Below are 11,884 nucleotides of genomic sequence, written 5' to 3' on the forward strand. Positions count from 1 at the left end.
GTAGCAAATGTCTTTAACTGAAGTTAAAGTGTTCTCGTAGCGCTGCAAATGACAAACACATGCTTATTTGCCAGTTTTAAAATTAAGTTCGAATGCAAATTGACTTTGGTGCTGTTGCTGCCGGTGCTGACGCTGTTGGCATGTTGCACGAACCACTCTAATAGCTGCGCAACGGTTGATTATATCGTCCTTAGATATTGCCAATACGAGAGCTACGAGAGCGTTTCGCAATAGCGGCAATATCAATAGCAAACGGCAAGACGCTCAACATCGACATCACCATCGCCATCGACATTTGGACGAGAATTCATAAATGCTAATTTCAACACGTTACACTATTGCAAATATGAATATTTACATGCGCTGGCAAACACCAATATGTTCTTGTACGTGCAACCATCTACTCGTAAGTGCGCAAACACGCACACTCACACTCGTGTATACTTGTTTATGTACGAGTATGTGGATATGTGCATATCAATGCTTAGTATTTAGTAATGCCTACGTTGGCGTCAACCAAGTGAACCCAAATGCTTCAGCAACACAGCAGAAACATATGGCAACAATGGCTGTAGGAAATTTGTTTTTTATAGAAATTGAAATTTAGGTGATTTTTTATAAAATGACGGACTTGGTCTTGATCATTAAGTTTGTATGTCAGCTTTAGTGATGTCATATCTGTAATTTCAACAAAAAAAAAAATTATTTCTTGTACATAAACATATATATATATATATTTACAAGTTTGATAAACATTAATTATGTCGGAGAATGAAACCATGTGCGGAAGTTCACGCGAGTGAGGAAAGTTCTCTTAGCGCCATTCACTTGGTAGAGTCCAGCAACGATTCTTTACGTATGGCTCAAGCAGCTCACGACTTTCGATCTTGGATAAAAAAATGATTCGACACTATTTCCTACAAACCCCACTATAGACCACACATACATGTTGTTGCTGCAAGCATGTGCCAGGCAAGTCGTAAGGCAATGAAAGCATCTCACTTCATGTATTCACAAAATCCTTGAAACAATTTCAAATGAAGCTATCAAGGATTTCACTTAGAATCCACCAGCACTTTGGCGCCATCGTCCGGCACAACTTTGCATTCAATTCGACGCATTCTGGTATGAATGAGGTGTTTGTGCTCTAAGCGTTTCGTACAAGAGTTTCAACATACTTGCCCACAGACTTTCGCCTATATACATACATACATACACACATATATAGTTACTTATAAGCACAAGCCAGCCATCATTTGTGTGTGCATATGTTGCCGATTTGAAGCTTTCAAGCCGCCTATCCTTGTGTCTAATTGGTTTTGGTTGCGTAAAATGCAATGTTTAAAGAGTCGAGGTATCATTAAGAGCGTTGAGTTCTACGTCCAATACTTATAGCCATCGTAAATGTTCGATATTATGCCTAATTTATTATTTTTATATGTTAAAATGAAGTCCAAGTCATGTAGCTTTGGCTATAAATTGTTGTTGTAAGTAGCTAAAACATAAGTATTTTATTGATTTACGAACAAACTATTTTGTTAGAAACTGGGTCTTTTAAGTATCTTCATTGATATATTTCCGTTTTTTAGAGTTGACAAGGAAAAAATATAAATTCTTACATACTTTTCAAAAACTCTTCAGTATTTATATCCCTGGTGAAGTCTAAAACTTCCTTAAGCCCGTTGATTTTGATACAAGATAATTATATCAAAAGTAGAACGAAGTTCTCACTTAACCTAAGTCGCTCAAAATCAAAAGAGTTAAGAAGAATGAGTTGAGTTCATGTAAGGACCAGGTGTACAAGAGTAAACAGCGAAGAACAGGAAAATTTTATTCTCAGTTGGATTATATTGAGACAAAAATGTCTTTATTACCAGCTGACTACGGAGGTCTTCCATTATAAGAGAAAATTACATACATGTAGCACATTTTCGCAGAGAGCCACTGCCAATTTTGGTCGAAGCGGAATCGATAATTTTGATTTAACCGGGTTAGGAAGAAGATTTTAGAAATATGAAAATAGGGCAATATTAATCGGTAATACGAGTCCTGTTCTAGATATGAAAACCGCCCCGGTGTGGTCATGCTACTGGAGAGGATGATGTGACAAAGGTTAACTATTTCGTATTTTTAAGTAAAATACCTGAGCTGACATAGGAAATTTAAAAAGCTATGATGCGTTCGCTTACTCCGAACAACAAACGCAACCGAGAAATCACTTCACAGACGTATTTGACGTTGTGTAAGCGTTATTTGAACGTCGACGAAACATACATCTAATGATATCCCCAGAGAATAAGAAAAATCCGAAACAGTGACACCTGCTCGAAAAATGGTCGAAGACTGTTCTATCGTCATTGTGTGCTGAGATTTACATGATGGGATCAATCTCAATTACTCCGAGAAGTGTAAACCGATTACAGAGTTCTAATATGCCGAATTATTGGACCGATTCGAGGCTGAATTACAGAAAAAATACTCCTATTGGAAAAAATATCCTTCTAACATGATAATGCATCGACTTAAACTTCCCTCATTCTCACGGTTAAATTAGTGCAACTATGGAGCGAATCATCCAGGGTTTCCTGCAGATCCATCATCCCCGTCCTGCTATACGGTGCAGAGGCATGAACGATGACCACATCTGATGAGTCGGCGTTACCAGTTTTCTAAAAAAAGGTTCTGAAGAAGATTTATGGTCCTTTTCGCATTGGCAATGGTGAATACCGCAGTCGATAGAACGATCAGCTGTACGAGATATACGATGACATTGAAGCAGAGGAAGAGGAAGAGTTCCATCCGCTCCGAAAGATTAGATGGAGTAGGACCTGGCTACACTTATAATCTCTAATTGGCGCCAAATAGCTAAAGGAAGAACGACTGGCGCGGTTTTGTAAACTTGCCTATAACCGCGTAAGCGGTGTCTTCGCCAATAAAGAAGAAGAACTTACCGATGAAGAAGTTCGAGCCGAAAAACGCCAAATTAATCTTATAATCATAGTATTTAACTGCCAAGAAAATAAGAAACACGCGGCCTTTTGTTCGAATAAAATTTTATTGACAATTCACCAAAAAATACCCAATAGCTTATCACTTGTTTGTTAAACTATTTGCATAATTTCAACAATGTGAAAAACAGATAATGTCAAAGTGCATAATATTAAACGCATTAAGCGAATGCCGCTTAATCTAGTTTGAATTTTGTATTCGGCTAAGCGAAATTGCAACACAATCTATTGAAATGTATTCAAATATGTTCCGTAGTGACGCAGAGCATAATTCGTTTTTTAACGGCAATTGCAAGCCGCAAATACTTCACACACACCCGCACGCATATCCAAAAACAATGAAAGGATTTGCTAAAATTTTACAGCCACTTGTTGCAACACCAACAAATGCCTCATTGTTTCCGACTTAAGCTTTTGAAAAGCAATGACTTTTGACTGCTTCCAACTGACTTCGCCGAACGCATTACTTCGAGCATAATGGCTGTGAATTTGTTTGTACTCGTATGTAGGTAAGTCGTCCTTTTGAATTAGCATTGTTTTTGTTTTATTTAATAGCGATTAAAGGGTCTTTGTATGGCTGTTGTTACATCGTAATACGAATCAGCAAATTTGGTGAGGACTTGCAGAGGAAAAAGTTTAGACATAAGTAGATCATAGCATCAACATTTAAGATGCTCAATTGTAGAAATATAACATGTAATATTCTATCTAAAAAATAGATCGTTTGAGATATACTTATGTACTATTTATGAATATGCTCGTATTATTGGTAAAATATGGGTAAAAAACATTAATATTTTAATACTGAGAACCTGAGAATACTATTTAAGTTTTAGTGGGGCAGTTTTCATACAAACCGTATTCTCTGATAGCGATTTTCATTTAACAATGTCTAAACTCTGAGATCGTTCGTTAGTTGGACATCATTCCCGATAATTCATACCACTGTGTTGCCGAGTCACATCGCAACATAATCGAAGTGGTTGGTGGTTTTTCGAACCGGAAAATGAATGAATTGATGAATATTCCTATACTGGAATCTAGTACTACAGATAACCATATTTCGGGCCCCATCGAAGTCCATGAGCCTCAACCCATTGGGGGATGTTTCATCATGGAAGCTGAATTTACCGGCCGTTGAGCTAAACATACCTTATTTGCCAACTACTGGTCTCAGTCCTTGTTCATGGGACTTTTTGGACGACGACATCAATCAGATTGACAATTAAGTGACCAGACAATCCTTAACACGTTTGCAGTGGTCGTTATTCAAATGGGGTCTCTCATCCGAGGGTGTTTTGATATTTTCATTGGGTGTGTTTTTTACGTGGCGGCTCCCAAACCCAGCGCACAATACGTGGGAGGGATGATTCGCCTTCTCATTTTAGCTCGCTTCAAACGGATGTTTTTTGGTTACACAATACTTGGCCTAAGACCGGAAGTCAAGAGCTGCTTGAGCCATATGTAAACTAATCGGTTCTGGCCACTCCCGAATGAATGGCGCTCAGAGAACTTTTCTCACGTGTGTGAACTACTACAAATGGCTCCATCCTCCAATTGAATTGGACTACTTTATAATTATACCTGTATAAAATGGAATTACTGGAAGCTTTAAGTCTAAAGAGCTTGCAAGCTACCAAAAATACATTTGGCTCTGACGAAACCGAATAAAGTTCTATGAACTAAACAGCAATTAAAGCGATAAGGGGAACTACCTTACCGGACTCCAATTGTCGAATTTTTCTTGAAGAAGGTAAGGTAAATTCATTTCGGCATTTACGGCTCAAAAGTTAAAACAAGTGACCTTCGGCGATCGACGTCATCAGCTTCAGAAGTTAAACCAAATTAACTACGAACTGATCATTTGAGTGGATGTGCTACATTCAACTTATTTCTAAATATTTCTAAATTTCTAGTTTGTAGTTTGTAAGTTAGTTTTAATATTGGATCTAAACAAAAAATTACTTTTTATTTATATTCTAAAGGAATATCTGTTAATCCAATCCACTTACTAACATCGGTGCATTTCTCTTGAAAGCGACGAAGTCCTAAAGTAGATGTCAAAGCGAAATACGCATACTGGCTCCTAAATCTCATTTTTCTGCGCACTCACAAAGAACAGTGTTCATCTTGGACAGATTCGAATAGGCATAGTGCTCGTAACTCTTTTTAATAGTGGTGAAATTGATGCTTACTTCCATACAGACAATATATGTACATATGTATGTATGTACATTCAAACAGCCATATATCATATGTGCCTCCAAACGGTGGTTGCACAAGTAGCGGCAAGAAATCACTCACAAATGACACGTGCGTTACTTGCACAACTTTGTTTTTCATCTGCAGGTGGCTGCCGAGCAAACGAAAAAAATCTCTACCCTTCAACCTTTATTCCAAAAGCGAGATAGTGAATATTGGTTTGAATGAAGTAGTTGCCGGGTACCGAATACGTAACAGTACTTTGTCATTAGTTCGATACATAATATTTAAAGCAAAGAGTCGATCCTTGAACTGCTTTTGAACAAGATAAAAATTTGTATCACTCAGAAGGGATCATGGAAAACCCTATGAAAAAATGCTTATATAAAAGACCGATGTGCTGAACTGAGCATATACGCGAATTAGTCCCTTCAATTTGGATATATGTATCGATCTGAAATTTTGTATACGCCATACTTTTTCTCTCCGATTAGCTGCTCATTTGTAGGAACCACTGATATTGGATTACTATAAGGTATATCTGGCATACGAATTGATCGATTAAAATGTCATTATTTGGAAAAATGTTTCATTTGACAGATGTTTTCAAGAAATTTGCACACATTTTTTTCCAACGCACGGTTACAATCGCCGAAAATATTCGGATCGGACAGCTTTTGCACATCGCATATAACCAGAAGTTGTCTAGCTCGCATTTGATATGTTTTGTTATTTAGAAATGTTATCCAAATGAATATAAACTCTGGGGTTCTGTAAGAATTCTACTGGTGGTAGCAAGTCAAGACCGAAGTTTGGATAGAAAATGTATGGAAGTGGCTGAATTTGACTCGAATCACTAATACGAATGACTCGAATAAGAAAAATAAGGTATATTTTGCCTAGGGTCATTATAGCTTTAATATATTCAATAATATGTCACTGGGCCACTATTGGTCATATAACCAATGGGAAAGTTTTTACGATTACTATCTTTTTTGTTAAATTTTTCATATATGTTTCTAGCATTCCGACTGGTCAGTCTTAATTCCTTCATCAGCAGAAAACATTGACTTGATAGACCCACACAGCATATTTCGTGATAATATTCGATAACCAATAGAACATGTTAAGAAAGCAATATTTTCACACGTTGCCAGGCTTGTTGTACCGTCTTGCTGTCAGTATTTAACCGGCTACTATAACGTGGTTAACCACCATTACTGTCGATTACTATTTGACAGTTGTAAAGAAAGATGTATCAGGAAAAGCTTCGGTATGGAAACCAAGACGAAGAAGCCTCTACAGCATTCTTTACGTTCTAAAATTTTAAATATTAGAGCGACTGGTCCATTACAGTACAACAACGATCAAATAACATGACTACTCATATATCGAAAACCCGAATACCGAATACAAGATTACACAACACCAAAGCACATCACCTATTTATATGCTCGTTACACGTGGCCTTTACAACTCGGCTGCTATTGCAGCGAAGCCAGTGGCACAAGCGTGATGTGCATTTAAAAGCGCCGATAAAATGGTAATTAATTGCGTAATTTACACATTCACGACGAGCAACTGAATACATCAAGCGTGCGCCATCCATCCACGCCGGCGACAAAGGGGGCGTAGCTGATCGGACAGCAAACAAGGCGAAAACAGCAAAGTGCAGAGAAAAAGAGCACAAAGCAAACAAGTTGACAAAGGCGAAACCAGAAATTGTGCTTTTTTATGTGCACCGAAAAAAGTCGAGCAGTCACTCGGTGCCAAAGAAAGGATGACAGTGCAATACCACTATATACACATATACTATATTGGTCCATGGTCCAGCCCGCACGTGATGCGTGATGCCGGAAAAAATGCATAAAAATACGAGTAAACAAGTGTCGAATTTGTGGTGGGGTGCGAAGGGTTTGCGGTTGCGTAACTTTCTTCCTACTTTTTCATGTGATTTTTTCCATTTGTTTGTGTGCATTCACTTGCCACTTGCACTCTTTGTTTGCACTGCTGCCACACGACAATGTGCGTGTGTATGTGTGTTGTTGTTAAATTTTCGCTGTTCGCTTTTGGTATCCTTGGCACTGTTCAAAATTGATTAATGATCTGTGCAAAGGATGTTACGCCTTGTTCACAACTACGACCACCACTATTTTATGCAACATTATTGTTGTTGTTGCTTCATGCACAAATATGGTTATGTGACACGCAGTGCGCTCAGGGTAGCGGTGGTGACAATTTGAGGGAGGCTCGCTGCCTGTTTGGCTGGCGTGTAATCGGCAAATCACTGAAAACCGCCACGGCTGAGCGACAAATAAAACGGTACTAGGCAGTGAAATTTGTGTTGTCTCTAACAATGGCATTATTTTTATGGCCTATCTGCTAAGCACCTTTGAAGATTTGGGCGCAATCTTGTTACCATCCACAGATAATCGCATCGAGGTACAAACAATTACCGACTGTGGCTAATGTGACACATATTGCAACAAATGACGGGTGGGGCGGTTGGCCTGTAAATGTGCGCCAGTGGATGTGGTTTACTGGGGCGACAAACTTGCAACAATAATTGTTTTTCTATACCATGTTTATATATGTTTGTTATATGTTAGACTGAACAATGTATATTAAGTTTGCCAGAATTTTTGTAAAACTCTAAAGGAAACACCGGAGACCCTAAAATATATATAAATAAATGATTAAGTTGACAAACTAAGTCGATTTAGCCATGTCCCTTAGTTTTTGAGACATCGATCTGAAATTTTGCACACGTAATTTTTTCGCGAAGAGCCACACAAACTGAACTATCCGAATCAAATGCTTTTATGGACAGCTTTTTTCATTTAACGAAATATCTTGAAGAAAGTTTGAAAAAACAATATCTGAAGTTTTTAGATCTTCATTGTAGCTCCTGAAAATTTTACTTTAAAAGGTAAAGAAGGCGACGGTTAATCTGATTTTCGATTCTATTCTCATAGGTGATCTTTAGTTTCTAGAGCGAGTTCATTGTTATTTCCTTAAAAATTAAAGCGGGTCGATATTTTTCTATAAAATCGCGTATGCGGAAAATATTTCACGGATCATTCTGAACAACTTTGCCTAAATATTATGGGTTTATTCAAGTAAACGATTTTTAAGGCGAAGTTTAAATGATCTGAATAATCGGTTATGTAAGATGTATGATACAGTTGTCAGATCTGACCGTTTCCGACAAATGATCAATAGAATATCAAACTGCAGCTACGTATTAAATTTCGTTCGAATATCTGAAAAACTGACGAACTAATTTTTAAGATACTTAAAAAACTTCTCCTTAAAAACCGCAGGCTCGCAAACTGTTTTAGACCCATAGTCATTTGATCAAATTGTTCAGAATGATCTGTAAAACAATTCCTGCAAATGTGTTCTTTCTGCTTCTTTGGCTCCCTGTAAATCAACCCCTCTATCAAACTCTGCTCATTCTACATAGTAGTCATTTCAATTACAAAAACAGAAGAGAGTCCCAGGAATATAGATTTTCTCTATTTAATGCACCCAATTGAGTACATAAAGCACCTAAGAAGATGTTGAGATTAAAGTATCCCTCTGAGGCTTTGATCGCTGCTTTCTTGATACAAATTTCTGCCTGGTGAATAACTTTTTCAAGTTTGAAAACAGAAAGAAGCCGTACGGAGTCAAAAAAGAGACTACATTGGATAAGTGATATGACCTTCGTGTTCTTCTTCAAACAGTCGATGTAGATCAATCCTTTGAATCCCAGAAAACGGTGGCCATTACCTTTCCAACCACAGCAGCACCGATATCCGTTTTCGGGGTATCCGCGGTTGGATCATTGAAAACATCGAAAACGAAGGGTAACTATATACTGAACTGAAAACTGAACAATCTTTCTCTTATCTCCTTGCGATTTCGCTTCCAAACACAAGAACCGAAAGGATCGGTTCGATTCCCCTCTCTAACAGGTTGGTAGAGTATAGAGTGAATCGTATCAGCGGAAATAGGTTTGTTGTTCCCATAGACTTCTCCCAAGAACTTCGTGATTAGCAAAATAATAATTGATTCGGAATTTATCGGACCAATATGCTCTTTGCAGCACCTTTTAAGACGTTTCCTGGATCTACGTAAATCCATTATTTTTACAATAAATTGAAGGCTTTATTTTACTATACTAAATGATCCAATTTAGTTCAAGTATTCTTGTGGGCAATTTTGTACCCTTTTTTGTAATGTTTCAATGCCTGGTCTGGGCGATAAGGTAGATGCCTTAGTTTTCGGAGTTTCAGGCGATGTTCTGTTGGAACATAATTCTTCTCCTATTGGTTAAAGTTGACCGCTTCTGGGCAATTGTTTTTTTTTAAATGGTCCGATTGCTTACAGTACAGGTTTGGAGTAAGAGTTTGAGGTGCAGGAGCAGAAGATAATTTCCTACCAATCTTTCCCAAAAATACATAGCAAAACTTTTCTGAAAGTCAATCCTGGCTTAACAACTTTTTGATCTTGTAAGTGAACCACTTTTCATCCCCAGTAACTATAGCATTTAGGAGTGAATTGATAGATTTACATACCATCTTGATTTTCGAACATCCGGCTGACTTTACTGTATATGATTGGATTTTTAGTATGTGGTATTGGGAAAATCGGGTCGATACTACCCCAACTCCCATATACAACATAATTGATTTTCGTTGTTTTAACAAACCTCATGTGTCTGTCAGTGTATGAGTTATAGTATGTAGTATATGCATACATATAATATATAATATTCGGTTGCACCCGAACTTAGTGCTTACTTACTTGTTGTTTTTAATTTTTTGTTGTTGTAATTTGAACTGAAAAACAAGAAATTAATTTGAATGCGTCTTTAAGACTACCAAACAGACTATAGTTGTCCTCCAGCATATTTATAAAGAGTTATGTTAGTTTTTTAAAGCCTATGCCAACTCAATGCAACTTGTTGTTGTACATGTTTTCCCTACATACACACATTTACCTTTAGATTTGACATACAAGAGTGCACCGACATACACACACACACACACACAGAGACATCAGAGAAAGCACATATTTTCCAGTTCAAACACAAGTGTTGCCATTGTTACAATTCATGCGATGAGGAATTTTTCTGTAGTTGCTGTTGTTGTACGTCACACAATACAGAATATCGAGCATTATATAACGACACTCATTCAAACAACAGTTGTCGCCTGCGAACAATGCATGACAAATTTTGATTTTCTGCGCATTTAATCAATTCGAATCATCTCATCCATTTCAGCTATTTTATTCATTCACTGCGCTCCGTCTGCTTACACCCAACCAACCAACCCACCAACCAAGCAAACAGTCAAGCAACCGCGCACCGAGCTATCCAACCATCCTTAGTCAGCACAGTCTGTTGCAGTGGAAGACACAAACACACACACATACATACTCTCTCAATATTGTCAAATGTGACTAATTTCATGCTCGCGTCAGCGCGTACTTTCATCCAGCACTGATCTGTTTAGTTAGTCGAGATGAGTAGCAAGGTTGTGCGGTATTTGGCGTGGCAAGAGCGTGTGTCCAGGGGAGGGAAGATGTTGTGCAGAGGAGTGGTTGTAATATGGCCTTTGTCGACTGTGCGGAACACATTCCTTACCTGCACCTGCAGCACACAGCCATCCAGACATAACTAGGCAGTGTCAATGGCTCAAACGGCACGGAACATTAGATGACACGCGTGATTATGTGGGGAGTTTTGTCAATCGGAATACAAGTATATTTGCATGCAGATACCCAGTACATACATACAAATTTATGTAATTTGCAAGAAAACAGTAGTCTAGGCCTTCCAGCTAGAATTGGGGTACTAAGATTGATAAAGTGAAAAAAGATTATCACCTAACGGAGAAAAGTTAAATTTTTTATCGAAGTGTCACAAATGTATGAAATAAATGGAGGATTTCCGAAGGCGTGTCTTTTCCTTGATCCATTCCTATGCTTGAACAATCGGTAGCTGGAATAAGAATCTTCATAAAATACATATATTCCTTGGTACTTTCAGGAGGTATTGTAGATTGGGGGAATTGGACCATTGTCATGCTCACGAATTCCGTTATCATGTAGCATACGAGAAATCGCAACAAAATTAAGTACGAATGACTGAAAACAAAGCAGCGGGGCCGATGGATTGCTGGCCGAGGTATTCAAATACGACGGCAAAAAGCTCATAAGGAGCATCACAAGTTTCTTTGTAGAATTTGGTCAAACGAAAGTATGCGCGACAATTGGAATTTAAGTGTGCTTTGCCCAATCTACACACTGGCGACTTGGCTCCCACGTCGCTGTTGACAATCATAACTTCGAAGTCGTAGATAATTTCGTATATCTTGGAACCAGCAACCATGTCAACAACAATGTCAGCCTCGGAATCTAACGCAGAATAACTCTTGCCAACAGGTGCCACTTCGGACTGAGTAGGCAATTGAGAAGTAAAATCTTCTCTAGACAAACAAAGACCAAACTCTACATGTCACTCATCATCCCCACCCTGATATGTAGTGCAGAGGCATGGACGATGACAACATCGGATGAGTAGACGTTACGAGTTTCCGAGAGAAAGGTACCTGACAAGGGAAGCAGAGGAAGACCTCTTCTCCATTGAAAAGACTAGGTGGAGAAGGACAAACTAAGTAAAG

The sequence above is a fragment of the Bactrocera dorsalis genome, chromosome 5 (genome assembly GCF_023373825.1).
Source record: "Bactrocera dorsalis isolate Fly_Bdor chromosome 5, ASM2337382v1, whole genome shotgun sequence".
Classification (NCBI taxonomy): domain Eukaryota; kingdom Metazoa; phylum Arthropoda; class Insecta; order Diptera; family Tephritidae; genus Bactrocera; species Bactrocera dorsalis.